Source organism: Amborella trichopoda, chromosome 5 (assembly GCF_054954075.1).
Source record: "Amborella trichopoda isolate Santa Cruz 75 chromosome 5, AtrichopodaSantaCruz75HAP2 v2.0, whole genome shotgun sequence".
Lineage (NCBI taxonomy): Eukaryota > Viridiplantae > Streptophyta > Magnoliopsida > Amborellales > Amborellaceae > Amborella > Amborella trichopoda.
The window spans coordinates 31,774,964-31,794,293 of record NC_142340.1 but is presented as its reverse complement, the minus strand read 5'-3'; positions in this window follow the sequence as shown (position 1 = coordinate 31,794,293).

Below are 19,330 nucleotides of genomic sequence, written 5' to 3'. Positions count from 1 at the left end.
TCAACAGGCATGACTGCCTCCATCCCATAGACTAGTGAATATGGGGTCATACTAGTTGGTGTTTTTGTGTTGGTCTGATGTGCTCATAAGGCATCTTGTAACTTTTCATGCTAGTCTTTCCATTCTCTATGGTCCTATCAATGATCCTGAGAAGGGATTTGTTAGTGGCCTCAGCTTGGCCGTTCCCTTTAGGGTAGTAGGGGGTAGTAAATTTTTGGGTGATGCTAAATTTCTTACATACCCTAGTGATTGTCTCATTTTTGAAATTCGTCCTATTATCAATGATTGATTCAGGGACACCAAATCGATAAATGATGTTATCTTCAAGGAACCACGCCACATGTTGTCCTTCATTTTTTGTAAAGGAGGCAGCTTCAACTCATTTGATGAAGTATTCGGTGGCGGTTAGAATGAACCTGTGTCCATTTGATGCTTTAGGTGATATCATTCCTATAACATCAAGGGCCCATCTTGCACAGGTCCATATCGATAGAGTTGAATTCAAAGGCATGGATGGGATGTGAATGAGGTCCCCATATATTCGACATTTGGAACAACTCTTCGCGTGGTTCCAACATTCCTCAGCCATGGTACTCCAATAGTATCCTTGACGTGTAATTTTCTAGGTGAGGGTGGCTGCCCCAGGATTTCCTCCTTTATTATGTGTTTCAGTGAGAATTTTATCGATTTCTAGATGATTAATACATCTTAGAAGGACTCCATCAAAGGATTTCTTGTCAACTTGGTCTCCCCAGACAACAAAGTTGATTGAAAATCTTCTTAGGGCTTCCTTACTTTTTGCACTTGCCCCTTTTGGGTATTCATTGTTCTTTAGAAGAGTGACTGCATCATTATACCATGGCCTAGCTTCTACTTGGCCATGTTCACTTCTAGCTGAGATCCCTCCCATTTCTTCTTCGTTTTCATCAACCTCTTCAATTTCACTTGTTTTTGGGAGAGAGGGATTATGTTTTTGTCTGACGCAGAAGGGTTTAACATATGTCCCCTTTGGGATACTAACCATGAAGGCTAGGGTGTCAAGGGTATCTGCAAACCTATTGTTGACCCTTGCCACATGTTGAAAAGTGATTTCTTTGCAATTTCCAACCAAACGACCTACCTTTTCATAGTAGGGAACCAATCTTTCTTCTCATACCTTCCATGCCCCTTGGATCTGAATAATCACAAGGAGTGAATCATTGATAAGCCGTAATCTTTCAATTTCTGAGTTCGATAGCACTTTCAAGCCCTGTTATTAGGGCTTCATATTCAGCTATGTTGTTGGTGCATAAGAAGTTAAGCCTTATAGCTAAGGGGCTCAAGACTCTTTCGGGTGAGCATAGAATGATGCCTACTCCTGCCCCATACTTATTTTCGGCACCGTCGAAGTGTAACACCCAAATTGGAGGTTCTCATTGGGTAAATCAGTGTTGATTGGTGTATTACCAGGGAGTGCATGTTCCATTAAGTGGTCAGCTATCGCATGCCCCTTGACTGTCTTTTGAGTGACATAGTCGATTTCGAACTCACTTAGGAGAATACGCCATTTTGTGAGCCATCCGTTGAGGATCGGCTTTTCAATGATGTACTTTAGAGGCATCTTTGAGATGAGTTTTATGGTATATGATAAAACATAATGTTTCAGCTTTTGGGTTGGATAAATTACAACGAGACAATGCTTTTCAACATCCGTATACTTAGTCTCGTAGTCGACCAATGTTTTACTTAGATAGTAAATGGTTCGTTCCTTTCCTTGGTCATCATATTGTCCCAACATAGCTTCCATATTCTTAGTTTTTACATAAAGGTAAAAGAACAGGGGTTTGTTGGGAGCAAGAGGGCTTAACAATGGTGGATTGGTCAAGTAATGTTTTATTCGTTCAAAAGATTCTTGACACTTTTCATTCCATTAAAACAACATATGTTTTTTCAATAGTCGGTTGAAGGGTTAACATTTGTCCGCTAATTGTGATATGAAATGTCGTTTGGCTTGTATTCTTGCATATAGACCTCGTATTTATCTTATGTTCCTGGGAGGCAGCATGTCAGTGATGGCCCAAATTTTTGACAGGTCCACTTATATGCCCTTCTGACTAATTTTGAAGCCTATACATTTTCTCAAAGCTACTCCAAAAGTGCATTCTTTAGGGTTAAGATTGAGTTGATATCTACAAAGTCACTCGAATATTGATTTTAAGTCAACTTGGTGGTCACCCCTAGTTTTGGATTTTACTAAGATGTCGTCTACATAGTGTGCTATATTTATATGCATCATGTCATGAAATATAGCTGTCATTGCCCTCTGGTAGGTGCCCAGCATTCTTGAGACCAAAGGGCGTGAGCAACAATAGGTTTTCCATGGCATAATGAAGGACGTTGTAATTTAGTCTTCCTTACCCATATGGTTTTTGTTGTATCCCAAGAAACGATCCATAAATGACCGTAACTCATGTTCAACAACATTGTTGACAAGGGTATCTATATTAGGAAAAGGAAAATTTTCTTTTGGACATGCCCTGTTCAGATCCCTAAAGTCGACACACATTGGGATTTGGTCGTCCTTCTTGGGGGCGTCCACAATATTGGCTTGGGATAATCGTCAGGAACGATGTAGTTTGTCTTTAAGAGTTTGTCGATTTCCTCTTTGGTTTTAAGTTCCAGGTGGGTCTTTAGTCTCCGGGACTTTTGTTTAATAGGATTAGTCTCATCTCGTATGTTGAGATGATGCTCATCTAGGCCGGGATCCAGTCTAGGCATGTCGTTGTAAAACCACGCCAAGACATCCCAGTATTCGTTGCAGAAGGTTACCATCTTATCTCTCTCTTTGGGCGACAAGGAACTCCCAACCTTGGTTATTTTTGGGTCGTCCTTAAAACCCAGATTAACATCCAATATCTCAATGACGGTCGTCAGATTACTATCAATTTTTTTCTTGAATTGTTCAACGTGGGACCGAAGCTCTTCTGGCTCAGAATCACTTTTGGTTCCCTCATCTGTTTGATCTGAGGTAGAGGGGTCTGACTCATCACTAGGAATTTCCATTATAGGATTTTCAGGTTTGTTTGGGATTTCTACATCTTTGGAAGTGTTTCTTCAGCAAAGTTTAAATTTTCAATATATTTGTTAAGATTTTTAGAATTATTTTCCTCTATGGGACTCGATGACGAGATAAGAAAAGACGAGGGCACAGGGCACTCTTGGGGATACTCGTGCCTACTCATTTTTTGACACAGGTATTTCTTGGTGCCACAGGAAGCCTTCCGGCATATTAGAGGTCATCAAAGCGAGAGACCAATTCTATCCTTGGCCCTCTTGAGAGTTCAGGAGAGTGTGACCGATATCTAGGGGAATTCTTCGGCTACTCAAGTCCAGTTGGTGGAGATGGTCCTCGACTAGTTGGTGTGTGTGCTCACTTGAAGTTAGAAATTTTGAAATATTTGTAGAGTTAAGGGTATTGAGTAAGGAGGCAATACCAGTCTGCCCGATGTCCGATGACTGTGAAGTTCTGAGAGTGGTATTGTATGGTAATTGAGTGGGATGTCGCATTTGTTGGGATGGAGGAGCAGGGTTTATAGTATCAGGGTTTTGAATTCCTACGAAAGTGGACATGATTGGCCCTTCAGGTCTCTCATAATTTTCAGCGAGGGCATGTGAACACCCTAACCCTCTCCGGTCATGTTTTTCTTGTTTTGCATTCATGGAATTTTCAACTGTCACAATTGCCCCTATTTTCAAGGGTCATAAGCTGTGCCTGATGTGAAAGCCCTGAGTGACAAGCATGTACCAGGCTACGGGTGATCCATATTTGTATTTATCGTAGCAAATATGGATTTATTCATAGTTTGGCGAGCTGCAAAACTTTTCGAGGGTGGGATTGCATGTTTTGAGAGTAAGAGTGGTGCACTGAGGCTCATCATATGTTATGAGAGGTTCGTCAAAGCTTTCCAAGATATTGATGCCCCCTGTTGGGTCTAATTCTAGTAAGTTGATAGCTTGGGACTGATCAGCATAAATGGTGATCACCACTTGATCTGTAGGGAATTTGAGACATTGGTGAAGTGTCGAGGCTATGATTAGATTTTCATATGAAGCCAAGGACATCCTAAGGGAAGGTCGAAGGACGACTCAATATCCGAAACATAGAACCTAAAAATATGAGATATAGGTCCTACACTAAGAGCTATGGGCATAATGCCCTCAACCTATCTCTTACTCCCATCGTAGGCAGTGATGGTGAGTTGAGAAGGTTCTAAGTAAGCTAGGTCTATACGTATTATTTCTAGTGTCCTAATCGGACAAATTTTGAGGGCTGCCCCATTGTTAATGAGCACCCTCTTAATTCCATAACCAGCCACATGTATCGTGACGTAAAGAGCCTGATTATGGTATCAATTATTGTCAAGAAGGATGCCTTCATCTTTAAAGGTAATAACTATTGAAGATGTTAATTGTTCGATCATCCCACTAAGCTGTTTGGGTCTAGTGTTGGGCACTACATTCGCTTTTTGGAGTACACTCTCAATTTGGCGCCAGTAAATAGGAGAGCTCCTAAGAAGATCTAGAATGGATATGGAAGCAGAGATCCCATCTAGGTGTGCTGGTAGGTCATAGGTGCTAGGGAGATTAAAGGTCTAAAAGTAAGGCCATTTGCGACTGTTTGTAGCATGCAGGTAGGATTCCCCATCCTTTCTTGTAATGTGTTAGCTTTGAGCTAAGTTGGTTTAAGTGTCAACCATGTCTTGTAAGCGAAGTGATAACCCCATCGATAAGGGAGTAAGAGGGTTGGTCTTTGATCCATGAGTCGACCTCTTCACATGCCCGTTCCAATTGGATTGTTTTCGGAGTGGGATACCTCTCCTTAACCCTGATTACTGCGAAGATGTTGGGGGATAGATAGTCATCTTATTCGATTTCCTCACTAGGGGTCATCTCAATATATTGGAGCAGTATTAGTGATACATGAAGGGCAAACTCCTTGAAGATCTTCGAGGTAATTGTCATCATGATGTCTTGATGCCATGTCTGAGATTCTGAAGGGGTAGGTTCCCCTTGGTCATTTTGAATGGCAGGCATCGAGAAGTCTCGTAGAGGTTCTTGGGGGATGGTTTCCCTCGGAATCATTGGAGCAGCCTATACATAGAAAGATGAGCAAGGAGGGCTCAATGATTTATGGGTCTTCAGGGATGGTGGAGACCGTGGATTTGCCCCTTTAATGCGATAGTTGGCCTTCCATGCTTGTAGATGGCGGTGGTTGGATGAGGGTAAGTAGTCGGCAGTGGGTCGACATAGATTCCCATCTTTTGATTGGCCTCTTTAATGGGCTCGCTAGGTTTTACTACTTTAATGTTCCCTCTTTCTATCAGATTTTTGATTTTATGTTTAAGGGTGTAACAATCATGGGTATTGTGTTGATGGTGTTGGTGCCATTCACAGTACTTGCTTTATCTGTCATCTCATAAGGAAGTATCGAAGGAGGTGGAAGAACTAAATCCCCTTCCTTTAAAATATACAAGAGTACTTCAGTTAGGGGTTGTTTCAATGTGGTAAAGCGCCATTGGGGTATGATAGGCTGGCTGTAAGGTCTATATCGGTTGCCCCCATGTTGGTTTCCCCGTTGGTCTTGGCTTACTGGTTGATCCTAATTACTTGGGTTTTCCTAGTGGAGGATAATCTTTTTTACCTCATCAGCTTGTTTGGCTCGAGGAATTTTCTTTGAGGTTTCATGGATTTTTTTATTCTCACTCAGCCTAATACCGGTCATTTGAGATTTAGTTCTCTTGTATAGCGTGATCCTTTCTAACATAATGTTGAGGGTCATAGGGACACCGCCATGACTGAAGAATGTCTTGTATTCATTATTGGCATTCTCCAATATCATGTTGTTTTTAACATGGTCTGATAATGGGCATTTTGTGACCTTTGAGGCCATGGCAGTAAACCGGTCGATGAAATCAGTGACTGGTTAGTTCGGTCCTTGTTTGAGGGTGACTACTTCCCCGACCGAGAATGGTCTTGGTATCTTGGTACTGAAGTGAGCGATGCATATTTTGAACATTTCTCGGCATGTGGCCTCGGGGTATGTAACGATCCAAATTTCTTGAGCATGGTGAGCACGTGCGGTGACAAGAAGAAGAGACAACCGCCATGCAAAACAAGTCATTACCACACATGAAGAGAGAGGAGTAACGTCGTGCATGAAACAAGTCACTACCACACGTGAAGAGAGAGGAGTAATGCCATGCATGAAGCAAGTCACTACCGTCCATGAAGAGAAAGGACTAACGCCATGCATGGAACAAGTAACTGTCGCGCGTGAAGAGAGAGGAGTAATGCGGTGATGAAAAAATTCATTGTCGCGCGTGAAGGGAGAGGAGTAACACCGTGAATGAAACAAGTCACTGCCACGCGTGAAGAGAGAGGAGTAACACCGTGCATGAAACAATTCACTGCGGTGCACGAAGCAAGACTGCCACCTATTGACTGCATGCTGCTGCGTGCGCCAATTGTCAACCTGCATGCTATTAGAAGGCCACTTGGCAAGCCCAGAGTGCCACCTCCCCACTTTTAGAGTATAAAGTCTACCTTTCTCTCTCTACACCTCATGTTCAGCCCTTTTGGGCCATTGCTAGAGAGCTTGAGAAGCTTGGTGAAGTGGACTGTGGAAGGAGATTGGGTTCACCATTGAGGCACAAAGTAAGTAGATCACTACTTTGCAGACCCATGAGCATGAAAACATGAATGAAGCACGGTTTGAGAATAGCTTGAACATAAGCATGTGCAAAAATGATGACTGCATTCTTTAGAAAGTTTGCCATCTTTTGCATGGTGAAAATGAGCACTGAAGTCCTTTTGATGGCCCTGAAATTATGTGGGGTGATACTATTGTGAGTCTAGTTCAAGCTGGAATTAGATTCATGTTGTTACCTTACATGGATTAAGAGTTATGAGATGATTTTGGAAGTGTGTCATGGCTGGACTGTGGAATTCTAGGGAGAATTACGGTTCTTGTGACTCTCTGTTGTCCTATCAAATGATCTCATAAGTGCCTCAAATTACCACCTTCGAAAAGATCTCTGAGTGTACTTTGAGTTTGATGTTTATGTCCAGATGAGATAGTTAGTAGGTTGGAAGATATGTTTCATTTTGTGCTCATATGCCACTGTTAGTAGACTGCAATAATTTCCAGAAATATTGCTTTTACTGTATTTAAACTTTGCCTAACCTAATGAAGTCCAAACGAAAAAAAAACAACCATTTGATAGATGCATGAGCTTCTATGATTTTCATGTTTTAAGCTTGCTCAAAGTCAATGTAAATGAAGAGCTATGCTAAAAAATGTTCCAGTATGTCACTGTTAACAGATCTCACAGAAACTCAGAACTTTGGTCTCTGTTGCCATGATTTTTGGCCGACCAAATGTAGTCTAATTACTTCGAAACCATAGCCAATTGAAAGTTCTGAATGTCTACTAAAAGTTGCATATTAAAATTGTTTCGAAATTTCTGCTAGTTTAAAAGCGATGATTTGCATTGAGAACATATGTCACTGTTGGCAGAATTCAGCAAGATTCAGAATGATACACTGAACCCTTAATTGATCAAGTAATGCTCAATTAGCGATTTGGAACCGGAATTTAGTTAAACTCCCCTCATAATTTGAGCGCTATGCCTCATTCTGTGTATACCCATGATTGATAAGAATAATAATGAATTTTAAGTTGTATATGAATTATTCACATGACATGCATCGATGTTTTTGAACATAGCTTAATCCTTTCGCAAGGTGATTGAAATTTTATATTATAAGACACCGAAATGGCATGATTGTGATTCAATGAATGTTGAATGTTTTTGACATCTTAAAAAGAGAAAAGTATGAATGAATGAACGTTATGCATGCTTATACATGGTGAAACTGATACATGTGATTTCTTGCAACTACGCAATGGGTCCTTCATTAGTAGTGGATATTGTGATTCTATTATATGAAATTGATATATGTGATTTCTAGCCACTACACAATGGGTCCTTCATTGGTAGTGGATACTGTGATTCTGTTATATGAAACTGATATATGTGATTTCTGGCCACTACGCAAAGGGTCCTCCATTGGTAGTAGATACTGTGATTCTCTTTATGAAACTGCTACATGTGAATTCTGACCACTACCCAATGGGTTCTCCATTCATAGTGGATACTGTATTGTCGAAAGGTTCTGACTTTGCCCCAAATCCAATGATAGGAGTGGAGTTGGAAGGTGAATGTAAATAACAAGGTGAGTCGCGCCCCATAAATTGTTATAGGCACTACGCATTGGGTCCTCCAATGGTGGTGTAGATGCAAGGAGAGGGTCGTGTCTTGTAAGGCTTCAGCCTATCAAAACCCCAAAGTGCGTTGGGGATTGTGTGTGTGAGTAAGGACATTACAATATGGGACCTCCATTTGTCATTGTTCTCCCTCCTGAATGAGGGTAGAGGTCCCAAGTTACAAGACTGGCTTAGCCAGATCGATGGGGCTTCTACTTCAGGAGTAGGCACTGCAAGCTTCTGTCCATTTTAAACTAATGCTTTAGCTGAGTTTTTGATCGTGTGATTTTGAGAAATGTTAGTGTAACTATTAGCTCATGTAAATGTGCAAAGTTTTAATACTTGAACTTTACTCTATTTAATCTGCTAGTATATTCTGATGCATGACCTTGCTCTTTGACACCGCGTGAACTGTAATAATCTGTGAGCCTTTTATCCCTTATGTGTGCAAGTAGGTAGGAATGCAAGGATATTGATTTACTTATTGGGCTTCTAGGTCTTTCCCCTCTTTTTCACTTCTATGTAGAATGAGCACCGATAGCTCATGTGTGGACAGCTAGACAGTGGTAGCAGACTTTTGAAGCTCGAGTTCTATCCAGGAATCTTTTGATTGTAGGTGTCTAGTGGCAGTGCCACAATGTCATTCTAATGAATATTATAATTTTGTGGACAGACAGGTAGCGCCTTGAACATTATTGTAAAATAATTTTTGGAGACTGAATATATATATATATATATGAAATGGTTTTATTTTTCTCAGTTTGTTGCCTATTTTTTTATGAGTTTAATTTTTTTTGTGGTTTGCTTTGATTCCGAAATTATATATGCGTTGAGCCACTCCCACTTGAGTGTCAGTCGCAACCTCCGATCGTGATCCTGCACCTTGTCGCCCTCCAGCTAGGTATGGTAGGGGCCAAGGGGCAGGGTCAAGACAGTTATAGTATCAGACCAGCCAAGATAAGATTCTTGGCCTGGAATGTTCTAGACTGGTGATTGGGGTGCCCCTATTATAAGACAAAGATGCCAAGGACTCGTGTGATTAATGCGAGTATCAGTAAAAAGAATACAAAAGCCCTTAGATAATTCTTTAGGACCTTAGGAGTATGACTTAGATGATGAAAGATAATATGCTGGCCCCGGCTACCCCTGCCCCGGAGCAGACTGACGGTGGACTAATAGAAAGGTTTAGGAGGCTAGCACCTCCGATGTTCATAGGGCATGGGAGAGTAGAAAAAGTAGAATGGTGGAAAAGACAAGTGGAAAATATATTTGAAGTGTTGCATTGAAGTGATGAACAAAAGGTTAGGTCAGGGGCCTTCATGTTAGAGGGAGATGTTGAGCACTGGTGGGGCACAGTAAAACAATCATGGGACATATCAGGGATAGAAGTGACCTGGAAGAACTTCTTGGAAGCCTTCAATGAGAAGTACTTCCCTGACTCAGTACGGGAAAGAAAGGAAGTGGAGCTTGTTGAGCTGCAACAAGGGGGTTTGTCCGTAGAACAGTAGGCAACTAAGTTTGCTGAATTGTCAAGATATGCACTGCACATCGTTAACAACTTGGCACGAAAGGCTAGTAAGTTTGACAGAGGCCTCAGGCTAGAAATAAGGGGGAGGGTAATATCAACCAATTTAAAAACCTTCTCCCTTTAGTGGATTTGACCATGAAAATAAAAAGGGATGTCGAAGAGTCCTGGTTTAGGAAAGATGGGAGGATGGGACCACCCCCAAAGAGAAGCTTCAAGGTAAATAATAATCAAGAGTGAAAGAAGATCTATAAAACCTTCTCGAGCGACATAAGAGAGAACCAGCACCGGACATGTCCATACTGCGAAAAGGATAATCACTTGGCGGCCACGTGACGAAGAAGGACAAGAACATGCTTTAGATGTGGCAAGCTTGATCAAGGACTGTCCGGTGAAGGGACCAGGAGACCGACCAAAGACTCATGGTCAGATGTTTGCCCTTACAGAACGAGAGGCCAAGGTGTCGACCTCTGTGATTCGAGGTACGCTTTCTGTTTGCAACATGGAAGCTAAAGTTTGATTGACCCTGGATCCATTCATTCTTTTGTTGCACCTCACTTTGCATGCCACATAAATGTTAGATCTGCACTTCTTGACTGGACATTGGCTGTGGGCACACCTATGAGGGAATCTATAGAAACTGCTATTGTTTATAAACACTGTGGGGTTTTGCTTGAAGGGTGTGTTCTACCTATAGACTTGATACTGTTAGACATCTGTGACTTTGATGTGATTTTGGGCATGGACTGGTTGTCCGCACAGTATGAGATAGTAAAGTTTTATGACAAAACAATATCTTTTCGATGCCCTAATGAACCTGAATTGAATTTTGTTGGCATTAAGGATGTTTCCCTTATATACTGTATGTCAGCCCTTCAGGCTTCCCATTTGTTGGTCAAAGAATGTTTTGGGTATTTGGCTTACATAGTAGAGAATCCAGATGCACAGTCAAAGTTAGATTAGATACCAGTAGTGAGGGAGTATCCAGAAGTTTTTCCTAAAGAACTAACCTCTTCGCCTTCGGTTAGGGAGATAGAATTTGAAATAGAGGTGGTTTCTGACACTGCGCTCATTTCTAAGGCCCCTTATAGGATGACCCAAGCCGAATTGAAAGAACTGAGCAATTGCAAGAGTTATTGGAGAAGGGATTCGTTCGACCTAGTGTGTCACCATGGGGTGCACTGGTTTTATTTGTGAAAAAGAAAGATGGGTCCTAAAAACTTTGCATCGATTATAGATAATTGAAGCAGGTCACAGTAAAGAAGAAGCACCTCTTGCCTAGAATTGACGACCTCTTTGATCATCTTTAAGGGGCTCAAGTGTTTTCTAAAATTGACCTTTGGTCGGGTTATCATCAACTGCGGGTCAAAGAAGAGGATGTCCCTAAGGCCGCATTCAGGACCCGATATGGACACTATGAGTTCTTGGTAATCCCATTCGGGTTAACTAATGCCCCGACCGTCTTTATGGATTTGATGAATAGGATGTTTAGATCGTTTTGGTGGATTTTGTAGGGGTTTTATAGATGAAATTTTGGTATATTCTAAGAACCTGAAAGTGCATGGACAACAATTAAGAGTAGTTCTTCAGACTTTGAAAATAGAGAAGTTGTATGCTAAGTTAGGGAAGAGCGAGTTCTGGCAACCTAGCATGACCTTCCTTGGGCACGTTGTTTCTAAGGATGGGGTCACCGTTGACCCTTGTAAAATTGAAGCGGTTCTAAAGTGGGGAAGGATGGAAAATGTGTCCGATGTCCGCAGTTTTCTAGGACTGATGGGTTATTATAGGCACTTTCTAAATTCTCGAAAATAGCGCTCACCCTAACGCGCCTAACTCAGGAAGAAGTAAAGTTTGTATGGTCAAATGATTGTAAGACAAGCTTTCAAGAACTGAAGAAGAGACTGACCGCAACCCCAATACTGACCTTACTCGAAGGGATGAATACTTTGTGGTTTATATTGACGCTTCCCATAAAGGGCTTGGATGTGTACTGATGCAGTGAGGGAAGGTTATAGCGTATGCCTTCAGACAACTGAAGTCGTATGAGCAAAATTACCCAACCCATGACTTGGAACTTGTGGCTGTAGTATTTGCCATAAAGATTTGGAGACATTACTTATATGGGGCCCAGTTTAAGATATTTACAGATCATAAACGCCTCAAGTATCTGTTTTTTAAGAAAGAGTTAAATATGAGACAAAGAAGATAGATGGACCTACTGAATGACTATGACTGTACCATCAATTTCTAACCGAGCAAGACTACTGTGGTGGCCGATGCTTTGAGTCAGAAGCCCTTAGTGTCAGTGGCATACCTGATGACTCAAGAGATGAAATCGATAGAAGATGCAGTGGAGAGGAACCCAACTTTGCTCCTTAGTGTTGAGGTAGGAATGACTATTGGTATGAGGGCAGAGCCTCAGCCCTTTCAACTGATTCGTAAAGCATAGAAAGCGGATCCCCAACTTATGAAAATTCTCGAAGAAATAAAGTTGGGAAGAAAATAAGATTTCTCAGTTAGTGGGGACGGTTGGTTAGGTTCCTCGATCTCATCCTTTGGATCTCGATGATCGGGCGGCATGCATCTCAGATTTCAAGGGAGACCCAGGACTTTTGAGATCGCTCTCTAGGGAACCCAGATCGAGAATGAGGCCAGGTACTACCAACGGATGAGAGAGGAATTTAAGGTGGGTTCGGGACTTACTTGGGCTGGCTCACGTGAGTGCCCTCTTAGATCACGAAGAAAGTCCCCCAGTAATAAAAATGGTTCGAAGTCGCCTCCCTTGGCTTGTATTCTTCTGTTTTCTACAATTATACATGTATGGCAAAGGTTATAAGATAGGTTGGTCAGTGGACCTCACCTGGCCTTTTGTGTGAACGTACACAGGCGTGCACATTCAAAAGAAGAAGGAAAGAAGGAGAGAAGAAAGATGGGGGGAAGAAGAATTTGACCAGACGGGGAGATCAGCACAATGACTAAGCTGGTGGGTAATTGGCCTGACGTGGTAGTAAAACGGGCTCGGTAACTTAGACCGGCTCAACAAGATTACTACTTGATGTCAATATCGATATTGACTAGCAAGACATGATGGTTAGTCTGTTGTGGCAATAAAGCAGGCACAACAACATTATGACTAGACGACAGGACTACCATAAGAGGCTAATCTCAACCCTTCTTAATCAAAAGAAAAAATAACAGAAAGAATGAAAATCATAAAGAGAGAGTAAGGAGTAAGACAATAGGAAAGAGAAGAGAAAGAAAGAGAGGAAGAGAAAGAAAGAAGGAGAAGAGTGTGAGAGAAGGGTGAAGGAAGGAGAAAAGAGGGTCAAAGACACAGTCGGCGCTAGGCATCACCGGCTGTGTTGAAAGAGGAAGAGAAGGAAAGACACAGTCAGCATTAGGCATCACCGGCTGGGTTGGAAAGAGAAAGAGAAGGAAAGATACAGTCAGCGCTAGGCATCGCCAGCAGGGTTGGAAACAGAAAGAGAAGGAAAGACACAGTCAGTGCTAGGCTTTGTCGACTATGTTGAAGAAGTGAGGAGAGAGAAGACATAGTCAGCGTTAGGCATCACCGGCTGGGTTGGAAAGAGAAGAGAGAAAAATGACATAGTTGGCGCTAGGCTTCGTCGGTTGTGTTTAAGAAAAGAGGAGAGAGAAGACACAGTCAGGACTTGGCATCGTCAACTGGGTTAGAATGAGAAGAGAGAGAAGATGCAGTCGACACTAGGCTTCATCGATAGTTTTAGATAGAGTAGAGAGAGAAGATACAATCAGTTCTAGGCTTCACCGACTGTTTTAGACAGAGAAGAGAGAGGAGATGCAGTTGGTCCTAGGCTTCACCGACTTTTTTTCAATAGAGAAGAGAGAGAGAAGATGCAGTTAGTGCTAGGCTTCACCGACTGTAGAGAGAGAAGATGCAGTTGGTGCTTGATATCACTGACTATATTAGACAAAGAAGAGAGAGAAGAGGCAGTCGACGTTAGGCTTCACCGACTGTATTAGACAGAGAAGAGAGAGAAGATACAATCTATGTTAGGCTTCACCTACTGTATTAGACAGAGAAGATACAGTTGGCACTAGGCCTCACTTATTATGCCAAAAGAAGAGAAAGAGAGAGAGATAGAGAGGAGAAAGAAGAGAGAGAAAGGGAGATAGAGATGAGAAAGAGGAGAGAGAAAGAGAGATAGAGATGAGCAGGAGGAAAGAGAAAGGGTGAGATAAATATGAGAAGAAGAGAGAGAAATGAGGAAAGAGAGAAGGAGAGAGAAAGAGGGGGAGAGATAAAGAGGGGAGGAAAGAGAAAATTACCTTACTGAAAGGTACCGACCTTTTCTTCTCTCTCCTCTCTCTCTCCAAGACACACCCACGAGCTTAAGCAAAAATCAAGTCTTTTTTGATTGATTGAAGAAATGAATCCAAGATCTTTTATAATTTGGCTTTGCATGCTTATATAGAATTGGGCCTAAACATGGGTGGACGCCCAAAAACTACCTAGAATTGAACATAATTACAATTTAATTGAATTAAAAGAAATTCTAAAAATGGGTGCAAAAGGAGTGTTTTGCCCCTGCCTAACAATGTGTGGAATTTTAGAACAATCCCTACTGCTGCCTGAGAACTTATGTGATCTTCCATGACTAATCCGAGGTTGTTCTGATGCCCATTTGATTGAAAGACGATTGTTTTCTTTTGGGGCTCGGCATGGCGATTAATTTGATACCAACTTCGAGCTATGAATCATGTTTTTAAGCCATAATCATGATACTTGAATTTTAGATGAATCTTGAAAATTTTGGATCGATTGTGTGCTCGTTCCTTGATGTTTTTCTTCCGTTTCTTCACTGGATCACACTAAGCATGCCGTCACGATCACGTTGTAACAAGTGCATCTCGATTCTGTGTCCAGATGAAGATTTTGTCGCCTTGAGTTTTTGGTCGGAATCTTGAAATCCGGCGGCCTAAATTTACAGCAGCTTCGATGCCTTCGTGTGTAAAATCCAACTGTTCGTCGTATGCAAAGTTCGAACCAGGATAGCCATGGACCTCACGCACATAATGCAATTGATTTCATGTCGATCAGGTAGTGAGCGTCCTGATTTGACTGTCGGAGTGGGGCACGGTGCTGCTGATCTCTTTTCTTCACGGATCAAAAACTTCTCGCTAGTTTTTCTCCCTGCTCGAACATTGTCACGGGGCGTACCACATATCGAACGCTTATTTTGACAAGATGAACACACTCACAAAATTTGAGCACAATCTGACTCCGAACGAGTGAGATATGGGCCCCGAAAGTCATTGCCCATGACTATAAAAACAACCACTTTTAATGTTGTTTTGGTGTAAGGTCACCACACGGGAATAGCGTGCGGCCTACCCCTTTCTGGTATTTTACCCAAAACATTTTCTTAGAGTGCCCGATTAGGCCGAAACTTGACCCATAGGGGTTTTCGACTGTGCCAGATCCAATGGCATTGGTCCCACAACTGTTTAACACACCAAAATGAGAGTTCTAGTTACAGAGTCCATTTCAGGGTGTTAGAGGCTGATTTTACCAAAATTATTTCCTTGTGTTCACTGCCTTGAATATGTTTGATCTCGATGAAATGTGGCATGTGGCCTTTTGGAGTTCTTATGAAGATCTTGACCAATTTTGGGGCAATTCTGAGACTGTTCCACTTATTTTGTAGGCTTTATTGACCTGCTTCCTCTTTATTCCGCATCAGGAACCAAGGTGCTGAAAATGCTTGCAAACAACGGTCGAATAGGATTTAAAGATCTGGTTTGTGTCCTGAATATTAAGGGCGTGAAGTGGGTTATTTGAGAAGAAGCACACCACTCCCGTTTTGTTGTACACCCGGGGAGTACTAAGATGTATCAAGACTTGAAGAAAAATTTCTGGTGGAATGATATGAAAAAGGAAGTAGCACATTTTTTTTTCAGGTGCTTAACATGTCAGCAAGTGAACGCTGAATATCAAAAACCCGCTAGACTGTTGCAACCCCTGCCCATGCCGGAGTGGAGGTGGGAGCACATTACCATGGATTTTATCTCTAGCTTACCAAGGACAAGTGCTGAACATGATAGTATTTGGGTCATTGTGGACCGACGGAAGAAAGCAGCTCATTTCCTACCAGCTCGAACAACTTATACATTGAACAAATTGGCCCAACTATACATTAAAGAGTTTGTAAGATTACAAGGAACACCTGTCAGTATCGTGTCCGATACAGACACTAGATTTACTTTAAGATTTTGGGATAGTTTGCAGTCAGCTTTGGGGACAAGACTCGCTTTTAGCACTGCTTTTCACCATCAGGCTGATGAGCAATCAGAAATAACTATTCAGACTCTAAAAGACATGTTATGAGCCTGTGTTACTGATTTCAAGGGAAGCTGGGAAGATCATTTGCCTCTGATATAATTTTCTTATAACAACAATTTCCAGGCCAGTATCCTGATAGCACCTTTTGAAGCCGTATATGGAAGGAAGTGCTGATCACCTATTTGTTGGGATGAGGTCGGTGAAAGAAGGATGTTAGAAATTGTTCAAGTGACCTCATAAAAGATTGCCTTGAATCAGGAGAGGCTGAAAACTGCTCAGAGTCAGTAAAAGAGTTACGCTGATAATTGAAGGAGAAACCTTGAGTTTGAGGTAGGTGATCGAGTTTTTCTGAAAGTATCGCTGACCAAGGGTATTATGAGATTCAGCAAGAAGGGAAATTGAGCCCACATTTAATTGGGCCATTTGAAAATCTGGAAAGTGTGGGAAGTATGGCTTATCAACTTGCCCTACCACCTGAGTTGACAAATGTTCATGATGTGTTTCATGTGTCATTGTTGAGGAAATATCAGCCAGACCCATCCTATGTTTTGAAGATGAGCCATTGACAATCAAGGAAGACTTGACTTAATCGAGCAACCGATTGAGATTTTAGATAGGAGGGTGCAGATTTGACACAATAAAGAAATCCCCTTGGTTCATGTTCTATGGTAGTACCACTCAAAGGAAGAATCAACATGGGAATGAGAAGATGAGAGATGGAATAAGTACCCCCAATTGTTTAATTAATCATGACAAGATTTTGGGGATGAAATCCTTTCAAGGGTGGATGATGTAACGACCCAAATTTCTTGAGCTTGATGAGCACGTGTGGCTACGAGAAGAAGAGACAAACGTTGTACATGAAACAAGTCACTGCCCGACGTGAAGAGAGAGGCGTAACGTCGTTCATGAAACAAGTCATTGTTGGGTGTTAAGAGAGAGGAGTAACGCCATGCATGAAACAAGTCACTTCCGCGCATGAAGAGAGAAGAGTAATGCCATGCATGAAACAAGTCATTGCCACGCATGAAGAGAGGGGAGTAACGTCGTGCATGAAACAAGTCACTGCGGCACGTGCAGAGAGAGGAGTAACACCATGCATGAAACAAGTCGCTGCTACCCTTGAAGAGAGAGGAGTAACGACGTGCATGAAACAAGTCACCACCATACATGAAGCAAGACTACCACCTGTTGATCGCATGCTGCTGTGTGCGCCAATTGTCAACCTGCATGCCATTTAAAGGCCACTTGGAAATCCCAGAGTGCCACCTCCCCACTTTTGGAGGAAAATGTCTCTTTCTCTCTCTACAACTCATGTTTTGGAGCCCAAGTTCAACCCTTTTGTGGCATTGTTGGAGAGCTTGAGAAGCTTGGTAAAGTGGACTGTGGAGGGATATTGAGACCACCAATGGGACACAAAGGTAAGTAGATCTCTACCTTGCAGACCCATGATCATGAAAACATGAATAAAGCACGGTTTGAGCATAGATTGAACATAAGCAAGTGCAAAAATGATGACTGCATTCTCCAGAAAGTTTTCCTTCTTATGCATGGTGAAAATGAGCACTGAAATCCCTTTGATGGCCCTGAAATTCTGTAGGGTGATACTCTTGTGAGTCTAGTTTAAGCTAGAATTGGATTCATGTTGTTACCTTGCATGGATTAAGAGTTAGGAGATGATTTTGGAAGTGTCATGGCTGGACTTTGGAATTCCAAGGAGAATTGAGGTTCTTGTGACTCTCTGTTGACCTATTAAATAATCTTAGAATTGCCTCAAATTACTACCCTTAGAAAGATCTCTGAGTCTAATTTGAGTTTGATGTTTATGTCCAGTTGAGATTCTTGATAGTTTGGAAGATGTGTTTCATTTTGGGCTCATATGCTAGAGGGCCACAGTTGCTGAAATAGTAGCGACTGTGAACAGTGTTATGCCTCGACATTTAGGGCTATATCTTTTTTTCCATGTAAAATATTATCATGACAAAAAGTAAACTTGGGGCATACACACATGTCTTTCATTTGGGACTGATTTGGTCCTATTTGGACGCCATTTGGTCATCAAACATGTAGACGTAAAAACATTCATCGTTCTGGAAATTCACATTCTCAAGTTAATATACTTTTAAAGAACACTTAATATTTCCTAGCCAAGCTACACTTTGGGCTTGCAACCGTATTTTTGATAAGGAGTCTCACAGTGAGAGATTTCATGAGTTTTCATAAATAAACAATCAAACATGTGGTAGACACAGTCATGGCATGAGGAAGCTCAAACTGAAACTTCAACCTCATGTTAACCGATTCATTCTTCACATTTTCCTTTATATCATCTAATCCATTTCAACACTTTTTACATCACTCATGGATGCAGAAAGCTAAACCCACTTACCTTGACTTCTCACAGTGTCATAGATCCTCACTTATGGCCTTCACGGGCTTTCCTTGGCTTCACCAGTGGGCTGTCTGGAAAGGTGCAGCAGTGAACTTCAAGAGAGAGGGAAAAGTTGAGGAAAAATGGGAGATACCCATGTTGACCAAGGCTTAAAAGGAGAGGGTGGTTGGAAAACACTGTGGCTGACGCAATCACTCATTGCTCTGACACGTACGGGGCACCTCTGACATGTACAGAGGCTGTACGTTTGACTAAGATACTCTCGGCGCTGCACTATCAAACATTGAACTGGAGCTGTTCCAACCGACGCTACTCTCTTCTCTTCCAATCTGCTCTGCTCCAAGCGGCGCTACTCTCTTCTCTTCCAACCAGCGCTGCTCCAACCAATACTACTCTCTTCTCTTCCAACTGGAGCTGCTCCAACCGGTGCTACTCTCTTCTCTTCCAATTGGCGCTACTCCAACCGGCGTTGCTCCAACCAATGCTACTCTCTTCTCTTCCAACCAGTGCTGCTCCAACCGGTGCTGTTCCAACTGGCGCTACTCCAACCGACACTACTCTCTTCTCTTCCAACCGGCACTGCTCTAACCGGTGCTACTCTCTTCTTATCCCACTGCACTGCTCCAACCGGTGCTACTCTCTTCTTATCCCACCTGCGCTGCTTCAACCAGCGCCACTCTCTTCTTATTCAACCAGCGCTGCTCCTTAAACATGCCCGGCAATGCCTCAGACGACAATACTCCATACGCCTTTCGTGCGCAACGAAAATCCTTACGCCTTCACGCT